We start from the raw sequence: 9101 nt of genomic DNA on the forward strand, positions 1-9101 counted from the left end.
GGCGGTGGCGCGGGCTGCGGCGGCGGGGCTGGCGAGGGCTGCGGCGGCGGCGACTTGGGGCTCCAGGGGGGCCCCGGGTGGGTTTTTAAAGGGGGGGCGGCGAGGCGGCGGCTCCGACTTGGGGAGGGGGTCGCGGCGACGGCGGCGGCTCGGACTCTTCCGAGTCCGGCGGTGGCATGGGACGGGGAAGGCGGTGGCGTGGGGTTGGGCCGGCCTGGCTCGGCTGGGCTTCAGCCCGGTCGGGCGCTGGAAGTTTTTTTAAAATAATTCCGTCGAACAGAAAATAAATCCTAGAAAATAAAATAAAAATCTAAAATGCCAAAATAAAATTTCACCGTCTAAATAAAATATTTAGAACGAGATGAACATTTTTTGGCCCTAAAATGCAATTTTGAAAACGTGCAATTTTTCTAATGCAAATAAAATCCAAATAGAATCAAATAAAATCAAATAAATGATTTTAATATTTTTCCTCCAATATTTCAATTATTTTGGAGAAGTCATGTTATCTCCTCTCATATATTTGAATATGAAATATTCTTCGGAGAGAAAAATAATTAAAATAAAAAAATCCTCGTTTCATTATTTGATAAAAATCAAATATGAAAACCGGGAAATCCCCAACTCTCTCCGAGGGTCCTTGAGTTGCTTAGGATCTCGAGGATTGCAGAATGAAAATGCAATAAAATATGACATGCATGAATGACCTATGTATAACATTCCAAATTGAAAATTTGGGATGTTACAAACCTACCCCCTTAAGATGAATCTCGCCCTCAAGATTCGGGTTGGCTAGGAAATAGGTGTGGGTGGTCTTTGCGAAGATCATCCTCTCGTTCCCAGGTGGCTTCATCCTCGGTATGGTGGCTCCACTGAACTTTGCAAAACTTGATAACCTTGATGCGGGTGACTCGGCTGGCAAACTCAAGAATCTCAACTGGCTTTTCCTCATAAGTCAAATCACTGTCCAACTGAATCGCCTCCAAGGGTACTGTATCTCTTAACTATATATCGGCCATCTAAGCATGACACTTCTTCAACTGCAAAACATGGAACACATCATGTACTCCTGACAGTCCTTCAGGTAACTCCAACTTGTAGGCAACTTCTCCCATACGTTCCAAAATACGATGTGGCGACCCGACCCGAATGGATCAAGTGCTCTGTGCTCAGGTGTCATCCCTGGATCAGTAATGCTGACACCACACAGTACATCGAAGGATTTATAGCAGAGTGGCAATCACACACTTATTACATCGTTGTCTCAAAGAGAACTTATTACAATAAACATGGCTTAAGGCCATCTAGTGTCGATAACAGCGGAAGACTCGGAAGATAAATGGGTCCATCAACTCCAACGGCATCACTGAGTATAGAACCACGACCTAAAAGCACCTCAATCGTCGTCTGAAAAGTCTGCAACATTAACGTTGCAGCCCGAAAACGGGTCAGCACATGGAATATGCTGGCAATGTAACACATAGAGAGTAATGGAATGAAACAGCTATACTATATGCATATATGGCTGGTGGAAAGCTCTATGGTTACAGTTTTGCGTAAAGCCAGTTTTTCCCTACTGCAAAGGAATAAGTTTATTTTAACTATCATGGTGGTTGTTAAACATTGAGAATGGTTGACAGCATTCTCAATCCAAATTATAAATAATTAAAACCCAACAACATTAATTAGAAGTAACATGTTGAGATTCACATGATATTCAAGTACTAGATACTCAAGATGTCCATAACCGGGGACACGACTAATCATGATTAGTTTATACACTCTGCAGAGGTTTGCGCACTTTTCCCCACAAGACTCGATCGCCTCCGTTTGGTTTCTCACACTACATGGTGTTTGAGAAGACGGATGACCGAGACACAGTCTTTCAGAAGCGCTAGCACCTTACGATGGATAGACCGGTACACCTACTTTCCCCTACATCTGCTAGTCTACCCTGTAAGAGTTCGCACGACTTAGTCAACTATGCCAGAGCCCATAATGGCTTGTGGCTGCACACGGAAGTTTCTAGCATGAAAGATCTTATGATCCCTTTGAGCCTGGGTGGCGGTCCAAAAAAAACAGGCAAGTCCTGATAGGCATCAGGTGCCTCAATCCACCCAGATGTGTGTTTAAGTTGCCACCTTAGATAAACCATTAAAATTATCAACTCACATCTGCCATGGATATCACTCACCCAATCCACGTCTACTAGCATAGCATGGCATAATGAGCAAACGTAGAAGTAACTCCCAAAGGTTTCATAGTAAACAGGTAATAGGTACTACCTCATCTACTTCCCATCCCACAATTTAATTAGATCCTAATCATGCAATGTGAGAGGATTGATCTAATGCAATAAAACATGGGTTGTAGAAAACGTATGATCAAAGTGTTACTTGCCTTGCTGATGATCTGCGAGGCCTAGGGTTTCGAAGTAACAGGCGGCGCAATCCGGGTGATGTATCGCAGACAAACAACAAGCACACAATAAGTACTCATCTAATGCACAGGTAAAACTCGAACAAGAGAACGAACCAGAAAGTTCAACTTAAGAACTCTGGTTGCAAAGAAAGAACGAACCGAACAGACGACGGAAAAACAAACGGCGGAAGAAAACAACTCGGTTCTAGAAAGTTGAAACTAGGTCAAATTTTACCGGGGCAAAAACTTGTTCAAGTTGATTAGACGGAACGGCGGTTTCGAAACGAAACTCCAGGTGCTTGAATCACCTGATTCCGATAAACGAGCGAGAAGAAAGACTAGAACGAAGATCGGATGTGAGATCACGATCGCGGAATAAATCCGACAAAAAGAAAGAGACGATCGGTTAAACGAACGGATGTTCGTTAACCTAGAAGAATCCGGTGATCACGTTCATTAGGACGAACGGTCCGGCGAACGGTCCAAAGGCAACTAAATCGGAGAAGAAAACGAATCCGATCTAGGGTTTCGGAAGAAAACCGAAATGAAAAACCGATCTAGAAAACGAATCAGAAGAGAAGAAAAGAATCGGAACGATTACGGAACGATTTTTCTAGAGAAAAACCGAACCGAGGCGAGGAAAGAGAGAGGCGCGGCTACCTCGAAGAGGCTCCGGCGAGGGGCTCTGGCGGCGGCGGGGCAAGGTGGCGGCGTGGGTAAGGTGCGGCCGCGGCGTGGGTAAGGTGCGGCGGCACGGGTGTGGGGTGGCGCGACGGCGGTGTAGGGCGCGGGGTGGGGTGCGGTGGAGGGCTTGGGGGTTTGATTTGATGGGTTTAGAGGGGGGGTGTTGGGGTATTTATATTGGGGAGGGGAGAGGAGACTTGGGGTAGGGGACAAGAAATAGAATAGGAAAAAGAGTCCTAGAAGAAAAAGGAAAACGGAACAAAGGAAAGGGCTAGCCTAGAATCCTAAAAGGATTCGGCTAAGAAGCAAGAGGCGAGGCGGCGGCCTGCGCTCCTGCGCCTGGCGCACGCACGCGGCTGGGGCGGCCGGCTGGCTGGGCCTTTGGCCCGGCTGGCCTGCTCTCCTTTTTTTTAAACGGTTCCGCGCGTAGAAAAAAAACAAAAAGATAACTAAACGAACTCCAAAATTCCTAAAGTAAATTTTCCCCGACTCCTAAAAATGAGTCGAACAAAATGAACTTTTCTCCGGGCCTAAAATGCAATTTTTGAAAACACCCATTTTTCCCTATCCAAATAAAATGCAAACAAACTCCGGCAAAACCAAAACTTGATCTATTTATTAAATCTTCATTTTTCCTAAACTTGGGAAAGTCATATTATTCCCTCTCTCATATATTTTGACACCGGAAAAATTATTGAAGATGAAATAAATAAATCAAATGATCCTCTTTTCCAAATTCGAGAAAACTCTCAAATATGAATATAACGAAATCTCCAACTCTCTCTGAGGGTCCTTGAGTTGAGTGAAATTTCTAGGATCAACCAAAATGCAAGAAATATGATATGCATGATGATCTAGTGTATAACATACCTAATTGAAAATTTGGGATGTTACAAACCTACCCCCCTTAAGATGAATCTCGCCCTCGAGATTCGGGTTGGCTAGAAAATAGGTGAGGGTGGTCTTTGAGCAAATCTTCTTCTCTCTCCCAGGTGGCTTCATCCTCTGAGTGGTGGTTCCACTGAACTTTGCAAAACTTGATAACCTTGCTGTGGGTAACTCTGCTGGCAACTCGAGAATCTTGACTGGCTTCTCCTCATACGTTAAGTCGTCCTTCAACTGAATCGCTTTGAATGGCATTGTATCTCTTAGCGGTACCTCCGCCATCTCGGCGTGACATTTCTTCAGCTGAGAAACATGGAATACATCATGAACTCCTGACAGTCCCTCTGGTAATTCCAACTTATAAGCGACTTCTCCCATACGTTGCAAGATCTTATACGGTCCAACGAAATGCGGTGCTAACTTTCCCTTAACTCCAAAGCGCTTAACTCCTCGAAGTGGGGATACTCGGAGATAAACTCTGTCTCCGGTTTCGTAAACTGTCTCCTTGCGTTTAGAGTCTGCATAGCTCTTCTGTCTGGACTGGGCTACCTTGAGCCTATCGCGAATCAACTTAACTTTCTGTTCAAACTCCTTAATCAAATCTGGTCCAAAGAATTGACGGTCTCCAACTTCGTCCCATGACAACGGTGTCCTGCACCTCCTTCCGTATAAAGCTTCGAAAGGTGCCATCTTCAAACTGGTTTGATAGCTATTGTTGTAGGAAAACTCCGCATATGGCAAGTTATCGTCCCAACTAGATCCATAATCTAGTGCACAAGCTCTCAGCATATCCTCCAAAATCTGATTGACTCTCTCGGTCTGTCCATCTGTCTGCGGATGAAAAGCTGTGCTGAACTCTAGTCTGGTTCCTAAAGTTTCATGCAACTGCTTCCAAAACTTTGAGGTAAATTGGGTTCCTCTGTCTGATACGATACTCCTCGGAACTCCATGCAAACAAATGATCCTATTCATGTATATCCTTGCCAACTTAGCACTGGTGTAAGTGGTCTTAACTGGAATAAAATGTGCTACCTTCATCAAACGATCAACTACTACCCATATCGAGTCGTAGCCTGCTTTTGTCCTGGGTAGTCCTGTGATAAAATCCATGCCTATCTTATCCCACTTCCATTCGGGTCTCGGCAATGGCTGTATCAATCCTGCTGGCTTCTGATGCTCTGCCTTTACTCTCTAACATACGTCACAAACTGCTACATATGCTGCAATATCCTTCTTCATTCCGGTCCACCAGAATGTTTCCTTCAAATCCAAATACATCTTGGTATTCCCTGGGTGAATCGAATACGGTGAATCATGTGCCTCTTGCAAAACCAACTTCCTGATCTCCGGGTCATTGGGCACATAAACACGGTCCTCAAACCATAGGGTATCGTGCTCATCCTCACGAAATCCCTTTGCTTTTCCTTCGCTCAATTTCTCTTTTATAGCAGCATTCTCATTGTCAGATTTCTGAGCTTCCCTGACCTTATCCATCAATGTTGAATGAACCTCTAATGTTTCTACATAGCCTCTCGGAACTACTTCCAAACATAGCTCACGAAGGTTTTCTGCTAACTCCTTTGGTACTTCCCCCGTCATTAGAGTATTGACATGGCTCTTACGGCTCAATGCGTCAGCTACTACATTAGCTTTTCCGGGATGGTAATGCAATCTCATGTCATAATCCTTGATGAGCTCCAACCATCTCCTTTGTCTGAGGTTCAACTCCTTTTGCGTGAAAATGTACTTCAAACTCTTGTGATCCGTGTACACCTCACAATGATTTCCAATGAGGAAATGTCTCCACGTCTTCAATGCATGCACTACGGCTGCTAACTCCAAATCATGCGTGGCATAATTCAACTCATGAGGCTTCAGTTGCCGTGAAGCATACGAAACAACTCTCCCTTCCTGCATAAGCACTGCTCCAAGTCCTCGACGTGAAGCGTCGCAATACACCTCATAATCCTTGGTCTGATCTGGCAAAATCAATACTGGTGAGGTAACCAAGCGTTTCTTCAACTCCTGGAAACTAGCCTCACACTCCTCAGTCCATTCGAACTTAGTATCCTTCTTCAACAATTCAGTCATAGGCTTTGCAATCTTTGAGAAATTCTCAATAAATCTCCGGTAGTATCCTGCGAGTCCAAGAAAACTCCGGATCTCTCCAACTGTTGTTGGTGCTTCCCATTCGGTTACTGTCTCAACCTTAGTGGGGTCAACTGCTATACCTTCTCCAGATATAACGTGTCCGAGGAATCCAACTTCCTTCAACCAAAACTCACATTTGCTGAATTTGGCGTATAACTGATGTTCCCTTAGTTTCTCCAAAACCAAACGCAAATGTTCCTTATGCTCCTCTTCATTCTTTGAATAAACCAGGATGCCATCAATGAACACTACGACAAACTTATCCAAAAACTCCATAAATACTTTGTTCATCAGGTTCATAAAATAGGCAGGTGCATTAGTCAATCCAAATGACATAACGGTATACTCATACAGTCCATATCTTGTGGTGAATGCTGTCTTAGGTATGTCCTGCTCTCGAATCTTCAACTGATGGTACCCTGATCGCAAATCAATCTTGGAAAACACTTTAGCTCCTTGCAAACGATCAAACAGATCGTTGATCATTGGCAGTGGGTACTTGTTTTTGATGGTTACTTCATTCAATCCCCGATAATCTACAACCATCCTTAATGATCCATCCTTCTTTTCCACTAGAAGTACGAGTGATCCCCAAGGCGAAGAACTTGGGCGAATGTAACCTTTATCCAATAATTCCTTAATCTGATTCTTAATTTCCACCAAATCCTTTGCTGGCATCTGGTACGGTCGCTTCGATATTGGGCCTGTACCTGGCAATAACTCAATCAAAAACTCAATGTCTCTATCCGGTGGCATGCCTGGTAATTCCTCAGGAAATACATCAGGAAAATCCTTTACCACTGGTACTTCCTCCTGCACACCTCCTGATAAGGAATTTACTCGTGTCCTGTTTGGCACATGCCGGGATACATACTTGATCCTTCTTGCTTCTGGTGTGGTAAGCAGAATTGTCTTACTGGCGCAATCGATGTTTCCTCCATACATCGACAGCCAATCCATACCAAGAATCACATCCAGACCTTGGGATTCCAGAATAATTAAATCTGTTGGGAAAACATGCCTTCCTATACTTAATGGCACTTGAAAACATCCTTGTCTGGCCATGTACTCTGCTCCTGGTGAGCTTACTAGCATAGGTGTTTTAAGAATCCTAGTGGGCAGGCTATACTTTTCCACAAATCCCCTTGATATGTATGAATGCGATGCACCAGTATCAAAAAGAACGAGTGCAGTAAATGACTTAACCAAAAACTTACCGATTACTGCATCGGGGTGATCTTCAACCTCCTCCACATTAACGTGGTTCACCTGTCCCCTATTAAAAGGGTTCGGCTTCTTCCCAGAGCTTCCATTGCCATTTCCATTCTGACCTTCAGGACATTCATTGGCATAATGTCCGGTCTTGGAACACTTAAAGCAAGTGACGTGGCTCAAATCCTTCTTGGCTGGGGTGGATGGGTTGGTCCGGTTCTGGCCATTGCTTCCTCCATTCCCATTACCATTCTTGTGGCTATTATGGTTGTGCGAGCTACCTCCTCCATGGGTGTGCTGAAACTGAAATCCCGGTTTAGGGGCAAAACGGGGCTTCTGCTGGGCTCCAGAGTTATACTTCCCCTGTCCATACTTCCTCTTACGGTTCTCAATCTGCTGTTGCTTTCCTTCAATCATGATGGCATGATCTACCAACTCCTGGTAGTTGTTGAAACTCGCTACCATCAACTGCATGCTTAGTTCATCATTCAGTCCTTCCAGAAACTTCTCCTGCTTAGATGCATCTGTAGCAACGTCATCTGGGGCATAACGTGCTAACTTGCTGAAGTCGTCAACGTACTGGCCAACTGTCCTTCCTCCTTGGCGTAAGTTGCGAAACTCACGCTTCTTTATGGCCATAGCTCCTGCTGAAACATGGGCAGTGCGGAAAGCTTGCTGAAACTGATCCCATGTGACATTGTCAACTGGGTAAGTGGCTGTGAAATTCTCCCACCATGCTGCCGCGGGTCCGTCAAGCTGATGTGCGGCAAACTTCACTTTCTCACCATCCGTGCATCCTTCAGTGGTCAACTCCCTTCCTATCTTGCGGAGCCAATCGTCTGCTACTATCGGCTCGGTGCTACTAGAAAACACCGGCGGATTTAGCCTAAGGAAACGGGCTAAGTGGTCAACAGGTGGTGGTGGTGGTGGTGGGTTGTTGTTGTTGTTGTTCTGCTGGTTCTGGACTAACATCTGCATCAATTGATTCTGCTGCTGGATCAACTGAGTGAGCTCCGGTGGGAATCCATTGTCACGTCTCGGAGGCATCTGAGGGTTTAGAAAAGACGAGAATTAAGAATAGAGGGGGTCTAAAGGGAAAACACTACCCATATGCACATGAGGCAAAAGCACACAATTCACTTCAATCAATCAAACAAGGGCTTACAATCGGTCTAAAACTATCGCAAAAGTGCTCGAACTATAAGGTTTACATGGGGGAAATACTACTACTATCTGGTGGTCATCTAGAAATTTGAACCGGTGGAAGACTCCATGATATCTGCTCCAGCTTCGTCTTCAAAGTCGGGTTCACTTGGATCCGAATTGGTGTCGTCGATGATGATGTAGTTGTCCGGACATGCGACGTACTCATCTTCCTCCTGGGATGCTAACTTCCTCTTGAGTTCTTCAATCTCCTGCTTAAGATCGATATTGTGCCTTGCTAGAGCTACGATCTCATCCATGTAGTCCTTGCGTTTAGCCTTCAGTTCTCCTTCTAGCTCGATGATCCTTGCCTTTGCATTCTTCAACTCTATCATGTCATTGCACATCTGGTTCTCGTGGCGGCGAATGTGCTGGTTTAACTCCTGGATGAAAGATGCAATGGATCTATCCTTCTTGGTGCTGACTAACTCCCATTGTTCATCTCGGCGTCCGCAAATCTGGTAGATAGTGTCCTTAAGGTCTTCTTGGTAAACTTCTCCAATGCGTCCTATGAGCCGCCATGCTCTTCCCCAGACTCCAGGTTG

The sequence above is a fragment of the Triticum aestivum genome, chromosome 1A (genome assembly GCF_018294505.1).
Source record: "Triticum aestivum cultivar Chinese Spring chromosome 1A, IWGSC CS RefSeq v2.1, whole genome shotgun sequence".
Taxonomy (NCBI): domain Eukaryota; kingdom Viridiplantae; phylum Streptophyta; class Magnoliopsida; order Poales; family Poaceae; genus Triticum; species Triticum aestivum.